The sequence below is a fragment of the Nycticebus coucang genome, chromosome 3 (genome assembly GCF_027406575.1).
Source record: "Nycticebus coucang isolate mNycCou1 chromosome 3, mNycCou1.pri, whole genome shotgun sequence".
Taxonomy (NCBI): Eukaryota; Metazoa; Chordata; class Mammalia; order Primates; family Lorisidae; genus Nycticebus; species Nycticebus coucang.
In genome coordinates this window covers 94487550-94500315 of record NC_069782.1, presented here as the reverse complement: position 1 = coordinate 94500315, position 12766 = coordinate 94487550, and the positions used below count along the sequence as shown (strand labels likewise).

At 42.9% G+C, this 12766-nt stretch overlaps 1 pseudogene; it reads left to right on the top strand.

The window, feature by feature from the left end:
* The first annotated feature begins 12067 nt into the window (after positions 1-12067).
* Positions 12068-12259, top strand: LOC128582338 (ATP synthase subunit epsilon-like protein, mitochondrial; annotated as a pseudogene).
* The last annotated feature ends 507 nt before the right edge of the window (positions 12260-12766 follow it).

Below are 12766 nucleotides of genomic sequence, written 5' to 3'. Positions count from 1 at the left end.
TGTACAAAAGAAAAAAAGAAGAGTAAAAAACAAACATCTGAGCATCCAAAAGCTATGGAACAATACCAAATAATCTGCATATGAACTGTTGAAGAAATGGGGCTTTAGAAAATATTGAAGAGGCTCGGCTGCCTGTAGCTCAGTGAGTAGGGTGCCAGCCACTTACACGGAGGCTGGCGGGTTCCAGCCTGGCCTGGGCCTGGTACACAACAAAGACAACTGCAACCAAAAAATAGCTGGAGGCGGCACCTGTGGCTCAAAGGGGTGGAGCGCCGGTCCCATATGCTAGAGGTGGCGGGTTCAAACCCAACCCTGGCCAAAAACCACACACACACACAAAAAAATAGCCGGGCATTGTGGTGTAGTCCCAGCTATTTGGGAGGCTGACACAAAAGAGACACTTAAGCCCAAGAGTTTGAGGTTGCTGTGAGCTGGATGCCATGGCATTCTATCGAGGGCAACATAGTGAGACTCTATCTCAAAAAAAAAAATTTGTTTTTGAAGAGATAATGACAGAATATTCCAATAATAATGAAAGACATCAAACTCACTTTACGCATGCTCTCCTCACTCAAATGTGCCTAATTTGCATCAGTAATGTGATAGTCTTTCTTTCCATAATGATTGGGAAATGGTTACTTATCCCAGGTCATAAACAATTCATGAAATCCCTTTAACCTCAGGAATTGTTTGGTTAGGGGCTCAGAAAGGGGGATTGTAACCTGAATTGGTATCAACAGAGTGAATATCATACTTTTGTTTCATGGCTGAGGGTATACGTGCTCTGAAAAGGAATAATAAAGTCAAACGCCCTAAGATCTTCTGGAATCCATTTCTCTACCATAATGGAAACCAATACATGGAAAAGGTCAGAGCTGACAGGAAGTGAGCAAAGCCCTAATCCAGTGGTATCTGAAGCCTGAACTAACGTTAGATGTTTTAGTTATATAAGCGAATAAATTCCCTATTGTTTAAGCATATTAAATTTCAGTTTTCTCAAATCACAGTTGCAAGAAAACAACACAACTGATGTAGTACCTTAACACTAACTCTTAAATACTCAGTACTAAGATCCACTCTAGAGAAAGTGAAAACTCAGCTCTCGACTGTTCTGTTTTGAACAAAATTTATAATTCCTAAAGAAGATATACTTGTTTCCCAAAGGGAAGACAATGGTGTCAGAAGAATAATTCCTTTTACCAAGCAAGGAAGCCTGTTTTAATTATTCACTTGTTCATTCCTTCAATAAATATTCGTTGAGCACCTATAGTATGCCAGACATTGTATCAGCTATTGGAAATATCTTGGTGAATAAGGTATAGTTATTTACAAATTTTGGTTTCTGAAAATTTATGAATAGCATGACATGTGTAGCAAACCCCATTTGTTCCTTTTCTGTTTTCTAGTATCTTTTCGTAGTGATATAGTTATTATATAGTGCCCTTTGAATATAAATAATTTGAGTCCTGGGTGGCGCCTGTGGCTCAGTGAGTAGGGCGCCGGCCCCATATACCGAGGGTGGCGGGTTCAAACCCAGCCCCGGCTGAACTGCAACCAAAAAATAGCCGGGCGTTGTGGTGGGCGCCTGTAATCCCAGCTGCTCTGGAGACTGAGGCAAGAGAATCACGGAAGCTCAAGAGCTAGAGGTTGCTGTGAGTCCTGTGACATCATGGCACTCTACCGAAGGCGGTAAAGTGAGACTCTGTCTCTACAAAAAAATAATAATAATAAAATAATTTTAGCCGGGCGTTGTGGTGGGCACCTGTAGTCCCAGCTGCTCGGGAGGCTGAGGCAAGAGAATCGCATAAGCCCAAGAGTTAGAAGTTGCTGTGAGCCGTGTGACCCCATGGCACTCTACCTGAGGGCGGTACAGTGAGACTCTGTCTCTACAAAAATAATAATAAATAAATAAATAAAATAAAATAATTTGAGTCCTGTAATCCTAGCACTCTGGGAGGCTGAGGCGGGTGGATTGCTTGAGCTCACAAGTTCGAGAGTAGCCTGAGGAAAAGCGAGACCCTGTCTCTACTAAAAATAGAAAAAAACTGAGGCAACAGGATCACATGAGCCTGAGCTGGAGGTTGCTGTGAGCTATGACACCACAGAACTCTACCCAGGGCAACAGCTTGAGACTCTTTCTCAAAAAAAAAAATAAATTAATAATAATAATAATAATTTGAGGGCGGCGTCTGTGGCTCAGTGAGTAGGGCGCCAGCCCCATATACCAAGGGTAGCAGGTTCAAACCCCGCCCCGGCCAAACTGCAACAACAACAACAAAATAGCCGGGCGTTGTGGCGGGCGCCTGTAGTCCCAGCAGCTCAGGAGGCTGAGGCAAGGGAATCTCCTAAGCCCAAGAGCTGAAGGTTGCTGTGAGCCGTGTGAGGCCACGGCACTCTACCAAGGGTGGTAAAGTGAGACTCTGTCTCTACAAAATAATAATAATAATAATAATTTGAGTCCTGTATATTAAATATTTCAAGTTCTATAATTTGCAGGGGCATATCCAACAGCTACTCTATCAAGCATAGAAAATGTTGACGGGCTCGGTTCCTGTGGCTCAAGCGGCTAAGGCACCAGCCACATTCCCCCTAGCTGGCGGGTTCGAATCCAGCCCGGGCCCGCCAAACAGCAATGACAGCTGCAACCCAAAAATATCCGGGCGTTGTGGCAGGCGCCTGTAGTCTCAGCTACTTGGGAGGCCGAGGCAGGAGAATAACTTGAGCCCAGGAGTTGGAGGTTGCTGTGAGCTGCGATGCCACAGTCCTCTATCCAGGGTGACAGCTTGAGGCTCTGTCTCAAAAAAAGAAAGAAAGAAAATGTTTACAAATTTAAGAAATATTTTACTAAAAACAAAAAGTTATATTTCAGAAGAATACTTGTGTATTCTGTTTATAAACAAACAGAATCTCACTTAGCTATCCGAAAGATTTGTAGAGCTTGGCTGGTCCCTGCATTCTTCTACTCATATAAACTTGTCGGGAGCTCAAACAAACCAGGCAAGAATGCCAGTAACCTCGACTTTGGTGAAACACAACTCAGGGTTTAGAAACTGGAGTTCATTCAGTCACAGAATTACAGTATCTGATAGGAAGAATAATAACTTTTGATTTGTAAGGAGAGCTAATGGAAACAGTGAGCCCAGGTTTTAGTCCACTATTAACAGTATATTAGAGTATCCTTGAGTGAATTGGTTTAACTTTAATGCTGAAATTTCTTTTTTTTTTTTTTGTAGAGACAGAGTCTCACTGTACCGCCCTTGGGTAGAGTGCCGTGGCGCCACACGGCTCACAGCAACTTCTACTCTTGGGCTTACGCGATTCTCTTGCCTCAGCCTCCCAAGTAGCTGGGACTACAGGCGCCCGCCACAACGCCCGGCTATTTTTTTGTTGCAATTTGGCCGGGGCTGGGTTTGAACCCGCCACCCTCGGCATATGGGGCCGGCGCCCTACTCACTGAGCCACAGGCACCGCCCTAATGCTGAAATTTCTTAATTAACCAAATGGCCATAATAATATTTTCCCTTCCAACCATGCAAAGACATTATAAAAATTGCCAGGCACAGTGGATCACACCTGTAATCATAGCCGTTTGGGAGGCTAAGATAGGTGGATTGCCTGAACATCAGCGAGACCCCATCTCTAAAACTAGCCAGATGTTGTGACAGGCACCTGTAGTCCCAGCTACTTGGAAGAATGAGGCAAGAGAATCACTTGAGCCCAAGAGTTTGAGGTTGCTGTGAGCTATGATGCCATGGCACTCTACTAAGGGTGACAAAGTGATTCTCTGTTTCAAAAAAACAAAACAAAACAAAAAAACAAAGACATCGTTAAAATCATTGGACATAGTTATTCTGGAAATTCTTGGAAAAATATAAAGTACTATATTAATATGAGTAACCATCATCTGGGTCAACGCCCATAGCACAGTGATTATGGTGTCAGCCACATGCACCGAGGCTGGTGGATTTGAACCCACCCTCGGCCTGCTAAACAACAATGACAACTGCAACAAAAAATAGCGAGGCGTTGTGGTGGACGCCTGTAGTCCCAGCTACTTGGGAGGCTGAGGCAAGAGAATCACTTAAGCCCAAGAGTTTGAGGTTCCTGTAAGCTGTGACACCATGAGCCTCTACCTAGGGCGATACAGTGAGACTGTGTCTCAAAAAGAAAAATATGAATAATCATCAATAGATGCTATATGGCATAGAATTGTGTGGATTTTATTTTGTTGTTATTTTTATTTTTTAATTTATTTTTTTATATATTTTTTGCAGTTTTTGGCCAGGGCTGGGTTTGATCCGGCACATGAGGCCTGCGCTCTACTCCTTTGAGCCACAGGTGCCGCCCCCTGTTGTTGTTTTTAAATCACAGAGTCAAGGTTGATGAGTTTTATACTTGCTTCAATGACTTTGACAAAAAAAAGAAATAGAAATAATTAGAACTAATCTTTTTTTTTTTTTTTAATGAGACAGTCTCTCTTTGTCGCTCCTTAGTAGAGTACCATGCCGTCATCAGAGTTCACAGGAACCTCAATCTCTTGGGCTTAAGCGATTCTCTTGCCTCAGCCTCCAGAGTAGCTAGGAGTACAGGTGACCGCCACAATGCCTGGCTATTTTTTTTTATTTGTTTTTGTTTTGTAATTTTTTTTTTTTTTGCTGGGGTCAGCTTTGAACCAGCCACCTCCGGTATATGGGGCCCGTGCCCTATTCCTTGAGCCACAGGCACCACCTTGTTTGTTTTTGTTTTTGAGACAAAGTCTTACTATGTCTCCCTTATTAGAGTGCAGTAGCATCACAGCTCACAGCAACCTCTTGGGCTTAAGCAATCTCTTACCTCAGCCCCCCAAGTAGCTGGGACTACAGGTGCCCACCACAATGCCTGGCTATTTTTTTTGTTGCAATTGTCATTGTTGTTTAGCAGACTCGGCCAGGTTTGAACCCATCTGCCTTGGTGTATGTGCCAGCGCCCTAACCACTGAGCTTTGGGCTACAAGCCATCAGGCTGGTCTTGAACTCGAGTGCTCAGACAATCCACCCACCTCGGCCTCCCAGAGTGCTAGGATTACAGGAGTGAGCCACCACGACCGGCCTACTAGAACTAATATATATATATATAATATATATATATTTTTTAGAGACAGAGTCTCACTTTGTCACCCTCAGTAGAATGCCATGGCGTCACAGCTCACAGCAACCTCCAAATCCTGGGCTTAGGTGATTCTCTTGCCTCAGCCTCCCGAGTAGCTGGGACTACAGGCGCCTGCCACAACGCCTGGCTATTCTTTTGTTGCAGTTTGGCTGAGGCCGGCTTGGAACCACCACCCTCAGTATATGGGGCCCGCGCCCTACTCACTGAGCCATAGGCACCGCCCCTAGAGTGCAAGTTTTAAGTGATGGAACCCCAATAAAAACTCTGGATGCAGGCCAGGCGTGGTGGCTCACGCCTGTAGTCCCAGCACTGTGGGAGGCCGAGGCGGGTGGATTGCCTGAGCTCAGAGGTTCGAGACCAGTATGAACAGCAGTGATCCAGAGGAAGACCCCGTCTCTACTAACATCAAAAACAGCCAGACGTTGTGGTGGGCGTCTGTCATCCCAGCTACTGGGGAGGCAACAGGACAGAGCATCACCAGAGGAAGAACATTTTAAAAAAAGAAGAAAGAAAATGAACAAAACAACAAAAAAGAGTACTTCAAACGAAGAATAAACAAGCAAGCTGAAATTAAAAATTAAAAAAAAACCCACAACTCTGGATGCAGAGGCTTGAGTGAGTTTCCCTGTGTGTAACTATCACATACCAATGCTGGAAAAATAATGTATCCTGACTCTGCAGAGAGAACAATGGAAGCTCCACATTTAGTGATGAAGCTTCCCCACACTGTCCCTATGTGATTCTTCTCTTGGTTGACATGAATCTGTATTAATTCCCTATAATAAGCAATAACCATGAGGTTAATAGCTTTCAGTGAGCTCTGTGACTCTTTCTATTGAAACCAAGGGTGGTTTTGGGAATCCCTCAACCTTGAAGTGGATATCAGATGTGAGGGTCCTCTCTGGAGGGAACTGTTTTCTCTAACTTTGTAGCTTGCCCAAACTTCTTACAACTCCTTTTAACATATAATCTGTAACACTTTCCCACTGTAACTCTAGGTCTGATCCTGTGATGTACTTTGGCTGTGATGTAAGCAGGCACTTGCATATTTTCACTTGTGTTTTTGCCTTTTGTCCCATTAAAAATCGTCCCCACGCATGTTAGCTTGCTTGAAATGTGTGGAGTAGAGCCAAATCACTCCAGGTGTCACACCAAGGTAATTTTAGAATATCCAACAGTTCAAGAAAGACGTGTCAAAGTATAAACTGCTCGTGATTGTGGATAACTTTGTTTTTTGCTTCCTGTGCTTTTCAGTTTCCTATACTGCATATATTAACTTTAAGAAAAAAAAAAAGTGGGCAGTGCCTGTAGCTCAAAGGAGTAGGGCGCCAGCCCCATAAGCCAGAGGTGGCGAGTTCAAACCCAGCCCTGGCCAAAAAGAAAAGAAAAGAAAAGGTTATTGGTTCAGTGCCTGTAGTTCAGCATAGGGTGCCAGCCACATACACCAGAGCTGGCGGGTTCAAACCCAGCCTGGGCCTGCCAAACAACAATGACAACTACAACAACAACAAAAATATAGCTGGGCACTGTGGTGGGCACCTGTAGTCCCAGCTACTTGGGAGGCTGAGGCAAGAGAATCACTTAAGCCCAGGAGTTTGAAGTTGCTGTGAGCTGTGACTCCACAGCACTCTACTCTGTCTCAAAAAAAAGTTATTATTAAGAACTTGTAGGGCGGCACCTGTGGCTCAATGGAGTAGGGCGCTGGCCCCATATGCTGGAGGTGGCAGGTTCAAACCCAGCCCCAGCCAAAAACTGCAAAAAAAAAAGAACCTGTAAAAAAAATAGAATATTCAACAGTATACTGACTGTAGACATTTACAGAAGTATGACCAAAATTAGCAAAATCACTAGTCAGCCTCCTGATATAAGAGTAATAAACACGTGTTGAATGCCTCTGTGATTCTGTGGGGTTTTGTGAAACATTATTGTGACAACAGATAACTGTTAACAGCTACCTCCTAATCTTCTATTGTACTGTGAGAATAGAGAATAGATAATGTAAATTGGGGAAATCTCCATATTATTTTCTTTTTTTTTTTTAAGTAGACTTCCAAGCTCCTATTTTACTTTATTTTAATTTGTTGTTGTTGTAGTTTTTGGCCAGGGCTGGGTTTGAACCCTCCACCTCTGGCATATGGGACTGGTGCCCTACTCCTTTGAGCCACAGGCATTGCCCATATTTTATTTTTTAAGTAAGTTTATTTCAGGTTAATATGGGGGTATAAGCAACCAGGTCAAAATACTTGATTTAATTAGGTAGAGTTTGTCTTCTGGTTATGTCCTACACACAAAAGGTGTGTCAACCTCCCCTACCCTGTGCCTCAGTGAGAGCCTCCAATTCCTCTCCCGCCAACCTGAATTGAAATGAGTTTTTCTCCTTTTTGGGCATGCATTGGACTGTCTACTGGCTTCCTATTAGTTTTGAGTATATTGAATATTTGCTTTTCCATTCTTGTGATACTTTACTAAGTATTTGCTTTTCTATTCTGTGATACTTTACTAAGAAGAATGTTAGCATGCGCCCCCTTTCAAAGAATGTGTTTCAGCTCCATCCAGGATATTACAGAAAATGTGAAGTCACCATATTTTTTATGGCTGAATAGTATTCCATGGTGTGCACGTACCACACAATTTGTTAATCCATTCCTGAGTTGATGGGCATTTATGTTGTTTCCACATGCTGGCAATTGTAAATGGAACTGAAATAAACAATCTACGGCAAATGTTCTTATGGTAAAATGATTTTTTTTCTTCTGGGTAGATGCCTAGTAGTGGGATTGCAGAGTCAAAAGGGAGATCTAATTTGAGATCTTTGAGAATTCTCCATACATTTTCCCAAAAAGGCTATATGAGTTTGTGACCCTGCCAACAGTCTAAAATTAATTCAAGGTGAATAAAAGATTTAAATCTAAGACATGAAACAATAAAAATCCTCGAAGAATGTGGGGGGAAACACTTGATGATATCAGCCTAGGGAAAGACTTGATGCTTTTGTTTTGTGGCAATAGCCACAACAACAAAAATAAACAAATGGGACTTAATTAAACAGAAAAGCTTCTGTACAGCTAAGGAGACAACAACCAAAGCAAATAGACAGCTTCCAGAATGGGAAAAGATATTTGCATGTTATGAATCGGACCATTGTATTCCCAATTCTAGCATGATGACTGGGGGCATAATTGGTTTACAATAAGTATTTGTTTAATAAATGAATAAACACATGTCTTCCAATATACTGTTAACTCACTTCCACCACCAAAGGGCTAGGCTGGGATTAAATCACTTGAGGCTCAATTTGTGTCCTTAATAGTGTGTATAGTGTTAATTTATTACATGACTGAATAAATCCCATTGCTTTAAAGCTAAGCATGTCTGAGGAAAGACAATTTTTACCTCATGAGCTACAAAAATAATGAGGATTATAGTTATGCCATATTTGTTGTATTTACTAATCATGGCCTGTAATTGTTTAACATAATTAATGAACTTAGTTGAGCATTTTTAATAGCTTTGTGGTGATATAATTGAAACAACATACAATTTATCCACTTAAAGTGTGCAATTTAATGATCTTTAGTAGGTTCACAAAATTGTGCAACTGTGAAGGCAGCCAATTAGAGATTTTCATTGCTTCAATAAAACCCCCCACAAAACAAAACCTTATTCCCATTAGCAGTGGCTCCTTATTGTCTATATACAGTACCCCACACCCCTAAACCCACCTTTATAGAGTTTCCTATTCTGAACATTTCATATAAATACAATATGTGATCTTTTTTTTTTTTTAGAGACAGAGTCTCACTTTTGTGACCCTCAGTGGAGTGCTATGGTGTCACAGCTCACAGCAACCTCCAGCTTCTGGGCTTAAACGATTCTCTTGCCTCAGCCTCCCAAGTAGCTGGGACTACAGGCACCTGCCACAACGCCCGGCTATTTTTGTTTTTTTGGCAGTTTCTGGCCAGGGCTGGGCTTGAACCAACCACCTCTGGCATATGGGGCCAGCACCCTACCCCTTTGAGCCACAGGTGCCGCCCAACGCCCGGTTATTTTTTTGTTGCAGTTTGGCTAGGGCTGGGTTTGAACCTGCCACCCTTGGTATATGGGGCTGGCGCCCTACTCACTGAGCCACAGACTCTGCCCACAATATGTGATCTTTTAAGACTGAATTCTTTTAATTAGGATAACGTTTTCTTTTTTCTTTTTTTTTTTTGTAGAGATAGAGTCTCACTTTACCGCCTTCAGTAGAGTGCCATGATGTCACAGGACTCACAGCAACCTCTAGCCCTTGGGCTTCCGCGATTCTCCTGCCTCAGCCTCCCAAGCAGCTGGGACTACAGGCGCCTGCCACAACGCCCGGCTATTTTTTGGTTGCAGTTCAGCCGGGGCTGGGTTTGAACCCGCCACCCTCGGTATATGGGGCCAACGTTTTCAAGCTTCATCCACATTGTAGTGTATATCATTCATCTTTGTTGCCAAACAAAATGTCATTGTATGGATAGATACAAGACTGCTTCCCTGTTTATCAGTTGATAGACATTTAATGTTTCTACTTTTCAGCTATTTTGAATAATGCTGTTGCAAAAATTCATGCACAAGTTTGTGTGTGGGCATATGTTTTCAATTGTCTTGAGTATATACACCCAGGATGGAATTGCTGGGTCATTTGGTAACTCTATATTTAACTTTTTGAGGAACTGCTGAACTGTTTTCCAAAGCAGCTGCACCATTTACAATCCCACCAGCTGTGTATGAAGATTCCGATCTCTCCACATCCTCCCCACTCCTTGTCATTATCCACCTTTTTGATTGTAGCCATCCTAGTGGGTATAAAATGTCTCTTATTGTGATTTTGATTTGCATTTCCTGGATGGCAAATGATGTTGAGAATCTTTTAATGTGCTTTTGGTTATTTTTATATCTTCCTTGGAGAAACGTCTATTCAGATCTTTTGCCAGGTTTACTTTCTTTTGGTTTTTGTTTTTGAGATGGCATCTCGATATCACCCAGGCTGGTCTCAACCTCCTCTGCTCAAGCAATCCTCTTGCTACAGCCTCCAGAATAGCTGAATATAAGCACATATCATTGAGACAGTATACGGTCAGGACTTGGGCCTCCGTTCTGACCAAGGGAGACAACATGAGGCAGCATAACCTTATGAATAAAGCTTTTCAGGTCCACTGGAGCAAGATACTGACATAGGCTGATAGAGTACCTGGCTGCAAAAGAACCAGACCTAGCTAGATCCAACTGCCTCAAGCCAGAAAAGACTACTACGCTGAGCTTACCCTGACTTTTCCCTCACTATACTCTCATTTTAATGCTAAAATTCACTCCCAGGGTGGAGATTTAACATGTTAAATGAGATATATGATGCATGAAAAACCTTAAAATAGAATTATGTGGTTGCAAGAAATTCTCCACCTCTACATGCTTACACTTCACCTTTTCCTGCCCAAGCCTCTTCAACACTTTCCCTGAACTCCTTTTGTGGAAACTACTTGAGGACTTTTTCCTTTGTGCTGTCTGCCTTATGTTCTAAGGTGAGCCCTGAGAAAGCCTTGCCTGTGGCCAGGCGACTAATCCTAGCACTCCAGGAGGCTGAGGCAGGTGGATTGCTTGAGTTCAGGACTTTGAGAACAGCCTGAGCAAAAGTGAGACCCCTCCCATCTCTAATAAAATAGAAAAATTGAGGCAAGAGGATAGCTCGAGCCCAAGAGTTGGAGGTTCCTGTGAACTATGACACCACAACACCCTACCCAGGGACAGCTTGAGACTCTGTCTGGAAAATAAATTAATAAATAAAAAATAAAGCCTTGCCTGTGACTTCTATTTGACCTCTTGTTAATTTCTATTACGTAGAAAGCCCAAGGCCCTGCCTGCACAGGTAACACCAGCATAACCAGCTAATCAAAAAAATTTTTTAGAGATAGAGTCACCTATGTAGCCCAGGCTGGTCTTAAACTCCTGGTCTCAAGGCCTCAAGGGATCCTTCTTCCTCAATGCCAAGTATAACACAGGCAAAGAGCTGAAAAAGAGCAAAAGAGTTTTACCAGCTGTCTCTTTAAAGGCCCCTGACCCTTTTAGGGAACTAAAACCTACATCCCTGCCTGAGGACTGTAATCAGAGGGGTGGGGAAATGTTCTTTGTGTTTTCATAATGTAAGAGATGGCTCAACAGAATTGCCTGAGCAGAAGTCACAAGATTGTTTTCACTGGAAATGGGGTAAATCAGAACTATAGTTATAAACAGTTACAGCCAAAAGCTGAAATCTCCCCCTTTAAAAGTCCTATATTTCTGCTTATAGTCGGGATGATTTTTTTTCTAAGACAGGACTCTACCATCCTCCTCATTTACCGGCAAGTTAATAAACTTCTCTTTCCTTTTCTTCAAACTGCTTATTCTTGTTCTTCATTTGGCCACCGGAGCGGTAACATGAGCAGCAGGAATTACAGGCATGAACCACCTGTGCCTGGCTTATGCTAATTTTACAATTGGGTCGGGTGGCGCCTGTGGCTCAGTGAGTAGGGCGCCAGCCCCATATGCCGAGGGTGGCGGGTTCAAACCCAGCCCCGGCCAAACTGCAACAAAAAAATAGCCGGGCGTTGTGGCAGGCGCCTGTGGTCCCAGGTGCTTGGGAGGCTGAGGCAGGAGAATTGCCTAAGCCCAAGAGTTAGAGGTTGCTGTGAGCCGCCACGGCACTCTACCCGAGGGCGGTATAGTGAGACTCTATCTCTACAAAAAAAATATTGGGTCATCTTTTTGTTACTGAGTTGCCAGTGTTCTCTACATATTCTGGATACAGAGTATGTGTGAGTGCCCCACACCCACACAAGAAATACAATACAGGTCTATAGTATGGTATGGTGGTTAAAAGCACAGGTTCTGGATTCGGCCCGACACACTTCACTCTGGCGACATCATGGTGGCATATTAGCGACAGGCCGGACTCAGCTACATCGGATACTCCCAGATCTGTGCAAAAGCAGTGAGAGATGCCCTGAAGACAGAATTCAAAGCAAATGCCAAGAAGACTGCTGGCAACAGTGTGAAAATTGTGAAAGTGAAAAAGGAATGATCTACCCTGCATGAAATGCTACATTTCCAAGGTAAAGATGTGTGGGCATAAACTATGGCAGATTGAAAACAATCTTGCATCATGGAAAAAAAATATACCCGTCTTGTTCATAAATTGACAATGTCAATAAATTGAAGTATGCTTCACTGTTAAAAGAAACAAAACAAAACACAGGCTCTGTCATGAATCAGACAGGCTTGAGTTATAGACAAATTATTTAACTTTTCTAAGCCTCTTTTTTTCCTCATCTAAGAAAGTAAAAATAACAGTACTTATCTCATAGAATGTGAGGATTAATGATAACTATCTGAAGCATTTAGTGTAGTGCTTGAAATACAATAAATGCTCAGGGCTTGGCGCCTATAGCTCAAACAGCTAGGGCGCCAGCCACATACACCAGAGGTGGCAGGTTCAAATACAGCCCAGGCCTGCCGAACAACAATGACAACTATAACCAAAAAAAAGGCTAGGCATTGTGGTGGGTGCGTATAGTCCCAGCTGCTTGGGAGGCTGAGGCAAGAGAATTGCTTAAGCCCAAGAATT